Raw genomic sequence first — 11,742 nt, 5'->3', positions numbered from 1 at the left:
AGTTCAAAAATGGCAACCAATTCCAAAGGAAAGACACACTGAGAAAAATGAGAAGAAAATCAGTGAAAATCCAAATCTATTGAAAAATTATGTTTCGGCACCTTTAACTGATGATGTCGACTTAATTGATTCTTTCAAAACTAAATTTCGAAATTGGGCTTTAGGTTCTAAGTTTCATTCGCTTTTTCTAATGACCAAGGACCCAAACAGCCTTGGGTACCTAAATTCTTTTAATGAATGCAGGTACTGTGTGATGAGCAATATGATGAGAAATTGTACATTGATAGTGGTTGCTCACGTCACATGACAGGAAGAAATGAGAACTTGAGAGATTTTAGAAGCTTGGAAAATGTTGGTGTGGTGAAGTTCGGGAATAATCACAAGTGTCAAGTCAAAGGATATGGAAAAGTAACGAATGGACAGTTTACTGTAAATCGTGTTGCATATGTTGAAGGTCTTCAACATAATCTGATAAGTGTTTCACAACTTGTTGTGGGCACTGGTAATCAAGTTGTGTTTAACGAAGAAGGAAGTATCATTTCCAATGTTTCTACGAAAGAAATGTTGCTTAAATCAAAACGATATGGCGATATGTTCACCCTTGACATCAAACCTATTGTTGGAAAACCCTCAGTTTGTCTGCTTTCGAAAGCTTCATCGGATGTCAGCTGGCTATGGCATCGACGTTTATCACATTTAAACTTTCGAAATCTCAATAAGTTGGTGGTAGATGATCTTGTTCGAGGTTTACATGTACTAAAGCTTGATAATGATACTTTGTGTGCAGCCTGCGAACAAGGAAAACAGCATCGCAAAGGACATCTAATTGTCATAGATTCGAAAATTGTTGAACCGCTGGAATTTCTTCATATTGACCTCTGTGGACCATCGATTGTTGCAACTCTCAACAAGAAACGATACATTTTGGTTATTGTTGATGATTTTTCACGATTCACTTGGGTGTATTTTCTCAGGTTAAAATCTGAAGTCGCTCAAACAATGATCGAGTTTATCAAGAAAATTGAGACAAGTCTGAAACAGAAAGTTCGTAAAATCAAAAGTGATAATGGTTCGGAGTTCAAAAATAATGTGCTCGATTCGTTCTTAACTGAGATTGGAATTTCGCATAATTTCTCATCACCATATACACCACAGCAAAATAGTGTGGTTGAAAAGAGGAATAGGTCTCTTTGCAAAGCAGCAAGAACAATGTTAACATATGCGAATCTTCCTCAATATCTATGGGCAGAAGCAGTTTCAACAGCATGCTTTACTCAGAATAGATCTTTCATTCATCATCGTTTCAATATAACTCCGTATGAAATTATAAATAACCGAAAACCTAATGTCAAATTCTTTCATGTGTTTGGCTGCAGGTGTTTTATCATGAATCTCAAAGATAATCTTTCGAAATTTCAAGCTAAGGCTGATGAAGGAATATTTTTGGGATATTCAAATAATTCGGTTGCATACAGAGTGTTGAAAAAACGAACAAGAAAAGTTGAAGAAACGTTTAACCTCACTTTTGATGATTACTATGTGAAACAAGTTGAAAAACAATTCGAACAAAAACCAATTCTTAATGAATCAACTGATAAATCTGAAAGTGCTAATTCATCTGATTTTGATTATGATTTAATTTTTGGTGTTCCAGATAGGGCTGTAGATGCTGAAGTCCATGCTGCTGATAATCAAACTCCTGAATCTTTGAAGCACTTTGATGATTCGACACTCACATCAGATACAACTGCTAATGGCGAAAGTCTGCTAGATGCTAAAGTGGAGGGGGAGCACTTGAATATTCCTTCAATTGTTGAGGGGGAGCATCCTTTCGAGGGGGAGAATAGTAGTGGAAAAGAAAGTTTCGAGGGGGAGTGTCAAAATGAAAATTATGTCGAGGGGGAGCATAATGATAATGAAACCATAAATCTTGATGAAAATGATGAATTTCATGAATTAAATGATAATATGTCTGTTGCAGGATCCGAAAATGAAGAGCTGAACGAAGATGCACCTTTAGACTTTGATGCGGCGTACCTACCATTGGAAAAGCGGACAAGGACTCATCCGAAAGAACAAGTCATTGGAAATCCACATGATGGAGTTTTAACTAGAGCTCAAATTCGTGCAAAGAATGAGGTACTGAATGCTCTACAAGAATTTTGCATGTTTAATGTTTTCATCTCGAAAATTGAACCTAAGACAGTTAAGGTTGCAATGGAACACTCTGATTGGGTCGTTGCAATGCAATATGAACTGGCTGAGTTCGATAGAAACAAGGTTTGGAGATTAATTCCTAAACCTGAAAATGTTTTGATTGTCGGATTAAAATGGATTTTCAAAAACAAAGCCGAAAAGGATGGAAATATTGTTCGAAATAAAGCATGATTAGTCGTTAAAGGATATTCACAACAAGAAGGTATAGATTATGAAGAAACCTTTTCCCCTGTCGCGAGACTCGAGGCTGTTCGAATATTCTTGGCTTATGCAGCTCACAAAGACTTTGATGTATATCAAATGGATGTGAAATGTGCTTTTCTCAATGGTGATCTCGAAGAAACTGTTTACGTTCAACAACCTCCCGGTTTCATAAATGAAGAATATCCTGATTATGTGTATATTTTAGATAAAGCAGTATATGGGTTAAAACAAACACCAAGAGCATGGTATGCAACTCTTACCAGTTTCTTAAAACAATCGAAATTTAAACAAGGATCAGTTGACCCCACATTATTTCGAAAGAAAGTTGGGAATCATCTAGTGCTTGTTCAAATTTATGTCGATGATATTATTTTGGCTCTACTGACCTTGCTTTGTCTAGTGAATTCGAAAATTTGATGAAAAGTCAATTTGAAATGAGCATGATGGGTAAAATCAATAATTTTCTTGGTTTAAACATTCATCAAATCAGAGAAGGAATTTTCATCAATCAAGAAAAATATACAGAGAATTTTCTCGAAAAATTTGTAATGAAGAACAGCACGAAGTTAAGAGTACCAATGGCTGTTGGAACGAGGCTAAATCCTTCGTTAGACACTCCTGCGGTTGATCTTACTTTATACAGGAGCATGATAGGTTCATTACTTTATCTTACTGCAAGTAGACCTGATATCATGTTTTCTGTATGTAATTGTGATAGATATCAAGCAAATCAAAGAGAACCACACATGACTGCAGTGAAAAACATTTTTCGTTATCTCAAGGGGACAACTTCATTAGGATTGTGGTATCCTGTGAAATCAGGATTTTTCGTTCAAGCTTTTTCAGATGCAGATCTGGGAGGATGTACTCTTGACCAAAAAAGTACGAGTGGGGGATGTCAATTGTTAGATGGGAAGCTTGTATGCTGACAATCGAAAAAGCAAACTTGTGTTGCAATTTCAACTGCTTAAGCTGAGTATGTTGCAGTTACCGCTTGCACTTCGCAAATTATTTGGATCCAGAGTCAATTGCGTGACTATGCAATTAATATGAAAAAGATTCATTTGTATTGTGATTCACAAAGTGCTATACACATTTGTCATAATCCAGTACAACATTCGAAAACCAAACATATTGCACTTCGTTATCACTTTATTAAAGATCATGTGGAAGATGGCAATATTGAAGTTCATTTTGTAAAAACAACTTATCAGCTTGCTGATATTTTTACAAAAGCATTGGATGAAAAATCATTTGTTCGAATTTTGACAGGATTGGGAATGATCGAAGCAAGTTCTGTTCCAGGACTGAATTCGAAAGAATGACAATGAAGTGTTATGCAAAAGTGTCGATTCAGAAGCAATACCGATTCATTCAGAGGCTGACAGTTTTAACAATTCAGCGGTTACTGTTCACGTTCAGCGCTTCGACACGCTTCGTTTTCGACTTTTGGGAAAGAAAAATTTCGTTAGTTTGGTACATTCTTAAATTTTCGTTTATTTTTCTTTAATTTCGAAAAATTGGAAAAACCAAAAATATTTTCGTTTGTTTGTATTCTTTTCGAAAAATCAAAAATTCCAAAAAGATTTTCTTTTGTTATTCGTTTTAATTTCAAAAAACTTAAAACCACAAAAAAATATTTTCGTTCTTTTCAAAAACATAAAATACCAAAAAGATTTTTGTTATTTTGCATTTTGTTAGTTCTTTCTTAATGCAGATTTCACGAAAGTTTTCCAAGGGTCGTGCTTGCGTTTCTAGGGTAAGGTAACATTTCGACAACTTTGTACTAGTTAGAATGTTCCTAGAAGCATGCTGCAGCATGTCGACCCAAGCCTCCATTGACTCAATGTGTGATTTCGAAAGCCTTAATGAAATTTTTCACTACGAAAATTTTTTCCCAATCAGGCTTGCATTCACATTGGTCTACTGAGCTACCTTACTCTTCTCACATGAGTTAAGAGTTTTCTATTTGGTCCAAGAATAACAAAGGTACTATTGCATTCGTGAACCAATCTTTTTCATCTCAAAATTCTAACACATCTCACACACAATGACATATGTCCAAGAGGTCATTGATCAAACCAATCATGACTTAGACATATCAAAACTTTGTGTTAATGATCTTGAATCATGAGGCTGTGATGAAAGTGAAACCCAATTTTCTAAACTTTTAAGGAATTGACGGGGAACTTCGTTCCAGATTTAACGAAACATTTGTTTCAGTACCACGTGTTTGAAACTCCAAATCATATTCAATTCTTTTGTGTGATCTTGATCAAATTGTCGAAACCCACGATATTTGTTACCCAACAAGATCCAGCTCAAATTTTCTTTTTTTGAATATGATTTCCGGGTGAGTTTCATCTGAGATTCGAAGTCACTTTCAAATTAATCCAAAGCATACTTGTCACTGACTACACTGGTCAAACAAGTAACTTCGGTTACAATTACTCACCTTATAATTAGGTTGATATGTAACGAAATTTTTAAGCCACCCATGAAGCATTGAAATAGAAGCCCTTCGATACTTCTCTACAAGTATTCGATTGTAATTCACAGGAACATACACAAGCAGTTGATTATCTCCCTTGATAATTAACGAAGCAATCTTTGCCCAGGGTTTAACTGCCTTTGTGTCGAAATTTTATTTTTCGACATCACAGATCCTAAGTTTTCGTTAAGTTTGCTACTTATCTTCTTTCTTAGGCACACTGCACTCACGAAATCCTTGAGGTTCTGAGTATTACCAACTCAGGCTGATGATTTCGAAAATTTGGCAAATGACTTCGTCTCTAATCCCAAAGACGAAAGAGCCCAACCTCCATGCCGAAGGTTTTTGATCTTATCTACTTGGTGCTCACGAACGGTCTGATGTGACAGTTTGGCAACGTGGCCCGACTTTCAAGGAACTTTATCTGACATGGCGTGTTTAACGGCTAGTGGTGCGACTTTCAAGGAAAGATGTGGCTTACTCTTTCAAGAATCGTTTGGAATTCAGTCGGGGTTACATATAAAAGGAAATTGTACTCTCTTTTTACAATTACGCGTTCAAAATCCTCAAACGATCAAAAAGCCCTAATTTCTATGTTCTTCAAGCTTTTCTAAAAACCTAATCAATGGCGGATGGTCCAACATCCACTACTGAAGAACTTGTTTCTCAACCGATTATGAAGATTCAAAGCACCAAGTACCAGGTTGAAGGAGATGTGTCACTATACCCAGAAGAACTCAAGATGCTGATTGTTGCTCTTAAACATTCAGGTCTTGCAACTGCAATGTTCAATGCCTTTGAAGTTCCATTGTCATGGTTATCAATGGTTGGTTCAACTGCTTCTTACAGCAAAGCCACTGATCTTATCACATTCAATCTGGTGAATGAGAAGAGAATTCGTCTCTCGAAGAAATTGTTTACTCAAATCTTCGTAATTCCAAATTCTCCTCCATTCATTCAACCTACTGCTGATGAAGTGATGTTTATGTTTAACGAGATGGGTCATCAGCCACCTCTCGCTAAGATCAGTGATTTCACGAAATCTGGTCTTCCTTGTATCTAGAATTTCCTGTTTGGGAAATATCTTCGTTGCTTAACTGGACGACGTGTGGGGCTGGATAAGGGGAGAATGGAAGTGTATGGAATGGTAGCCGGGTTGTATTATGATCTCAATGTTGATTATGCAACTCATATTTGGAAGGAGTTTATAAAGAGTTTGGAAAACACAAATGTTGTGAAAGGGATTTCGTGTGTACGATACTGGAGTCTGGTTCTTCAGTATGTCTATGAAAAAGAAGGCATTCCAGTTCCTGCTGATGAGGCTAAGGCAGAGTTTACAAAGTATCACTTTCCAAAGAATGTTGCAGATAATCCTGATGAATTTCCAAATGTTGCTCGAATTCTTGATGGAATGTTGAAGAAGGTTAATCCGACGAATTCTGTGTTGGTGGCATACTTACAGAATGTTAATCCGTCAATCGAAACCGGTATGCTGCTAAAACCAAGTGATGAAGGGTCTTCTATGAAGTCTAAGAAGTCCAAGATGGGTCCTGAGGAGACTGTTATTCACGAAAGTCCCAAGAAGCAATCTAAGACTAAGTCTCTTAACAAGGTTGTTAGTGAAACTGAGAAGCCTCAAGAGAAAGTTGTTCCTGAATCTTCGAAGGAGTTCGTCCCTTCGAAATCAGGTGTGTTCAAGAGATTACGGAATTTCACATACCAAAAACGAACTTCGTCAAAAGATTCATCTCCTACTGTTCGTAAACCTCAACTTAACAGTCAAGGAGTCAAAGTTCGTGAAATTCCTGCTCCTGTTTCCCCATCTTCCAAGAAGCAAAGAGCTGAGGATGTGGCGAAGCACATTAACAAGAAGAGGAAGAAACGAAAGCTGGTGATTCGTTCTGAGTCATCTGATAGTGAGACGGTTCCGGAGTCACCTTTGGGTTCGAATTCTCCGGAGGTATCACAACCAATCATTCTTGAAACTATTTCGACTCAACAAACCACAGTTCCAATCGACACCATTGTATCTCAACCTATTACTGAAAAGGTTCCAGTTTCACCAATTATTGCAAACGTATCTAATACGGATGCACATATTGTGGTGAGTGTTCCTCTATCTTCCCAAGGTAATCCTGAACCTATTTCCAGTACCTTCGTTTCATTACCACCATTTATTACAACTATTTCCACTATCACTCCTTCACCAACTTTCAACCAAGTTTTGAATCAACCCTTTACTACACTCTTTCCATCCCAATCAACCGATCCACCAAAACCTACTTCCGATGATGAAACAGATGGAGGAGGTTTCGGAGGAACTTTTGATGATCTTCATTTTGATTCAGAAGAAGAAGATATATCGGATCATATGTTGATGTCTGGTAAGCAGTTCAAGATCCTAAATCGAAAACTCAATGCCATTCTTCAATCACAAGCTGATTCAGGAGGAAAGAATTCAATGTCTGGAATTGAAGTAGATGTGATGCTAAAAGCTGTGGAGCTTCGCATGCAAAAATAGATGGATGATATGGATAAGAATAATAAGTTGCGGGTCAAAGCTCAGTCGGATTCGTTTACCTCTAAAATCAAGGATCTTCGTTTGAAAACAAAAGAACGTCATGTTCTTTTTGTTAAAGATGTGAAGACTGATCGGGAAGATATACATAGAAAGCTTGATGAATTGAAGGCTGAGGTTTCCAGAGAATTACACGAGCTGAATTCCAATTATTGAACACTTCAGTCGAATGTTGACACAATTGCAGCTGCTGTACGAACCGTTGTTGAATGGTATCAAGATTTAACTCCGAAGTTTGATGCAAAGGATAAAGCTGATACTCAGCAGTTCGAAAAGATGGGTGTTATGCTTGGGGAATTGAAGGAGTTAGTGTCGAAGCCAGCTCCTACGTCGTTGTTAACTCCTAAGTTTTTAACTCAGAAGTTACATTCATTGGATCAGGCTATTCAGAAAGCTGTGGCTCCTATTTCGAAGTTTACTCACATGTTGCCGACTGGTGCCTCACCTGTTGTCACAGGGGTGCAAGGGGGAGAAAAGAAAGTGCCAGAAAGCAAACCTTCGAAAATTTCAAATGTGGTTGATAAGCCGAAGAAAATTGAAAAGATTGTTTCTACTACTGGGGAAGTAACGAAAGTAGTTTCTACTCAAGTTACCATTCCGATAGTCTCAAAGGAGAATACAACGGAAGCACTCAACACAACAACAAGACCCATTCTGAAGGGGATTGTGTTTAATTCACCAACTGAAGGAGGAAGTTCAAGTTCGGCAAAACCAAAGGTCTCAGATGGTATAAAAGATACAGGGAAAGAGATTGTAGTCGAAAAGACTAAGGAAGAGAAAAAGGCCGAAATTGAAGCTGAAATGGAGAAACAAAGGCAAATTCAAATCATACTGAGACTTCGTGAAAGTGATCCACCTGGTATCGAGAAGGGAGATCCAAAGAAGCTCTATAGTTATGAAAACATTGAAGAAAGGGTTGCGTACAATCATATGTATGATTTTGAGAAGAAGCCAAAGGAAACCTACTCAATCACTAACACTGATATGAGTCAGCTTGATTTCCCAATAAACGAAATGATGTTTATAATGGCTCAATATAATATTGTGGAAAAGTTCGACAATGAGGATGACTATATCCATATGAAACTTAGGTTTCATGCAGTCGTTGGTAAAGAACCAGAAGAGATATGGTCGTTGGTGAAGATTAAGAAAGTTATCAGCATATCGAAAGATATGATGTTCAAGAATATGATACAGAACGTTCGGTATCATGTTGTAAGAGCGAACAACCAAGTCTGTGATTTCTCTGTTGCTGATTTCCCGCTAATGAACTTGAATGATCTAATTCAAGTTGCATTAATTCTGAAGGATATAGAGGTTTCGCAACTTCAGGGGACTGATAAAGATGTTTTGAGGCTTGGTCTTCGGCATATTAAAATCTTCATAGACAATTACAATGATTGTCTGGCATTGACTGATGTGGAGTTGGCATCAGCAATGGGAAAAGAAGTCAAAGTTGCAATGGAGTTGCCGAAGACACAAGTTGAATTGAAGAAGTATGCTGATGGGGAGATTTCGTTAAAACCATTTGGGATGGTATTTGGTGGAAAAGACAAGAATGGTAAAGCAAAGAGATTTTTGTTCCAGACTTCAGAGATCGAAAGATATACCACTTCCCAATATACGAACTTCATTGTTCGTATGAATAATTGCAAGAAAAACAACGATGGTGATAAGGCGGAGTTGAGAAAGGTTATCACCTGGTATTCAGAGATACGAAGGATGATGCATTTTGCTGCACAGATTCTCACGAACTGAGAATTTCGACATGATTACAAAGGGGGAGATTGTAGAGTCGAATATTGTTGTAATATGTCGAATCTGTGCAATTGTCTTTTTCGTATGTTCTTTATGTATTTACTAAGGCATCTGTTTGTACGAAGCGTGAATGTTTAGCCTTAGTATTTTTTGTACTTTCAGCCTCCTATAAATAGGAGCTGAACATAAAGTAGATGATACAGTTTTTCCCAGTTTCTATTGTCATTTGTACTCGTGTTCATTCGAAGTAATGAGAGCTTAAACCAAACCTTATTTACTTCTCATGTTCAATCTAACTCTGATTTTGATTCTTATACTCGATTAATCTCTTCTACACTTTTACTGAATGGTGAAGTATTGGCTTGGAAGAGTACCAAGTAATACACCATAGTAGATTTGACAAGCTTAGAGTACATTGCAGTTAGTTCAATTGAAAATAAATAATGTGATTATAAGAGATTCATTAGTGACATCTTTGTTGAAATTTAATCATTGATGATCCTTTTAAAGTTTCTTGTGACTATAAGGGTTAACTTACCTCGAGTATGAATCCCTAGTCACACAAGCTCACAACATACATACTCAATAAATACCAACACATTTGATAGTCTTTCAAATGTAAAGACATTATAATCAATGAGTCATATCGAAAGATAATCTTGTCGATCCATTCCATAAGCCAATGTCACTGACCAAGTATGATAGTCAGACAAAGTCGGAAGGCAAATGAATTGGCTTAAACACTCATAGTTTGGTTTTTTTTTAAACTCGAGAACTTAAGCACTATAACTTTTAATTTGATTTGGCGATTATTAAGTGGAGATCTTAATATATGATGTAGTTTGGTCATTTCAATTAGCTTATTACTGTGTTCTCCTTTTGCATGTTTGGAACCCACTTCCCGAGTATTAATTCACTCAAACGTCCAGAATCGGTCATGCTCTTGGAAGTAAGTAGTGATTTAAGACTATCATAAGTATTAGTGGATTGTCCAATGTGAATGGACATAGCATAGAGATTGCGCTAACACTCATGACTACTTAATAGAGATTTAAGTATTGGACTAACCCATGCTTAGAGATTAATATGCAGTCGAAGTTTATTTTTCCTTCTGCCATAACAGGAGAAGTGATATCTATGAGCCCCTCGATGATTTGGTGTTGACATCTAAAGTGCTTGGCCGAGCCCTGACTGGAATTGATGTGTTCAATTTAGTACTCAGATGCAGTCGTCACAAATCTATATCGGGAAACATAATCTTGAATTCTGAGATTGATCATTATCCATGTCTAGAATTCATATAGATATCATAGAACGAAGGGATAGTTGATCACTTATCTAAGGGTTGAATCTTGATTAGATCAAGAGTTCGGTAGCTACATTGGATGACTAACTCTCTATTGATTATTGGAGAAGTGTTGGTCCTTATATAGTTGATGACTTGTCCAAGTTGGAGACTATTGGAAAGTGTGTCCAAGGTCATTAACTATTGGTAATATTTATAATAATAACAGGGTCCTTTTGGGTTCCCTCAAGACCCAAATTGAATAGAATAATAAAGGAGAAATTGGTTTATTAATTATTATGTTTAATAATTAAATAGAAACTAATTGGAAATAAATTTTGGGAATTAATTACCACTTTAATTAATTAAAAGGTTGAATATTTATTAATCGATATTGGTTAATCAAGAATGTTCTAGAACCTTTATGGAATTAAGGTTGGATGAAAATCACTACATCCCACATGGGAAAAGGAGTGAATTTTGTTCTAGGTATTCCATCCCACATGGGAAGGACTACAAAATCTAGGAAGGCATCCAAGACTATGAATAGGACCTTAGGGATTTCATTATTCCTTACACCTTGGCTTGAAGTTTCGCCTACCCTTTTTCTTTCCCCTCTTAGGGACGATTTCTAACCCTCTTAGGGTTTGTGAAAGTGACCATTCTCCTAGTTATATTTATTCAACTCTTTGGTGTCATTGAGGGTGATACTATTAGTGAGATTCTGGTTTGGGTCCTCTCATCCAAGCAACTTCATGGATAATCAAAATCTCAAGCATGGAGATCAAATGCTACATAAGAGGTATGCTTTTCTTCTTCGTTTTGTTAAGTTTTTTTTTAAGTTTTCTTGGGTAGCTGTAATTAGCATGAAACCACATATCCATAAGATGCATGTACACTTAGGTATATCGTAATTTCGATTTTTTCGCTACCTAGTTTAGAGTGTATATGATGCGTAGAAAATCCAACATTTAGGGGTTGAAGTTTAAGCCCATTATAATGGATATATGACACAAAGAGACGTATTACGGTCGGTTTGGATACTTAAGGTTATATACCTTTAAGGTATATTCATTTTTCCATATATATATATATATATATATATATATATATATATATATATATATATATATATATATATATATATATATATTAACCACCATAATAGTTAAAAATAAATCTAAATTTAATAATATTTTTTATCTTCAA

Source organism: Lactuca virosa, chromosome 3, assembly GCF_052849685.1.
Source record: "Lactuca virosa cultivar CGN04683 chromosome 3, Lactuca_virosa_CGN04683_v6, whole genome shotgun sequence".
Taxonomy (NCBI): Eukaryota; Viridiplantae; Streptophyta; class Magnoliopsida; order Asterales; family Asteraceae; genus Lactuca; species Lactuca virosa.
This window is presented reverse-complemented; position numbering follows the sequence as displayed.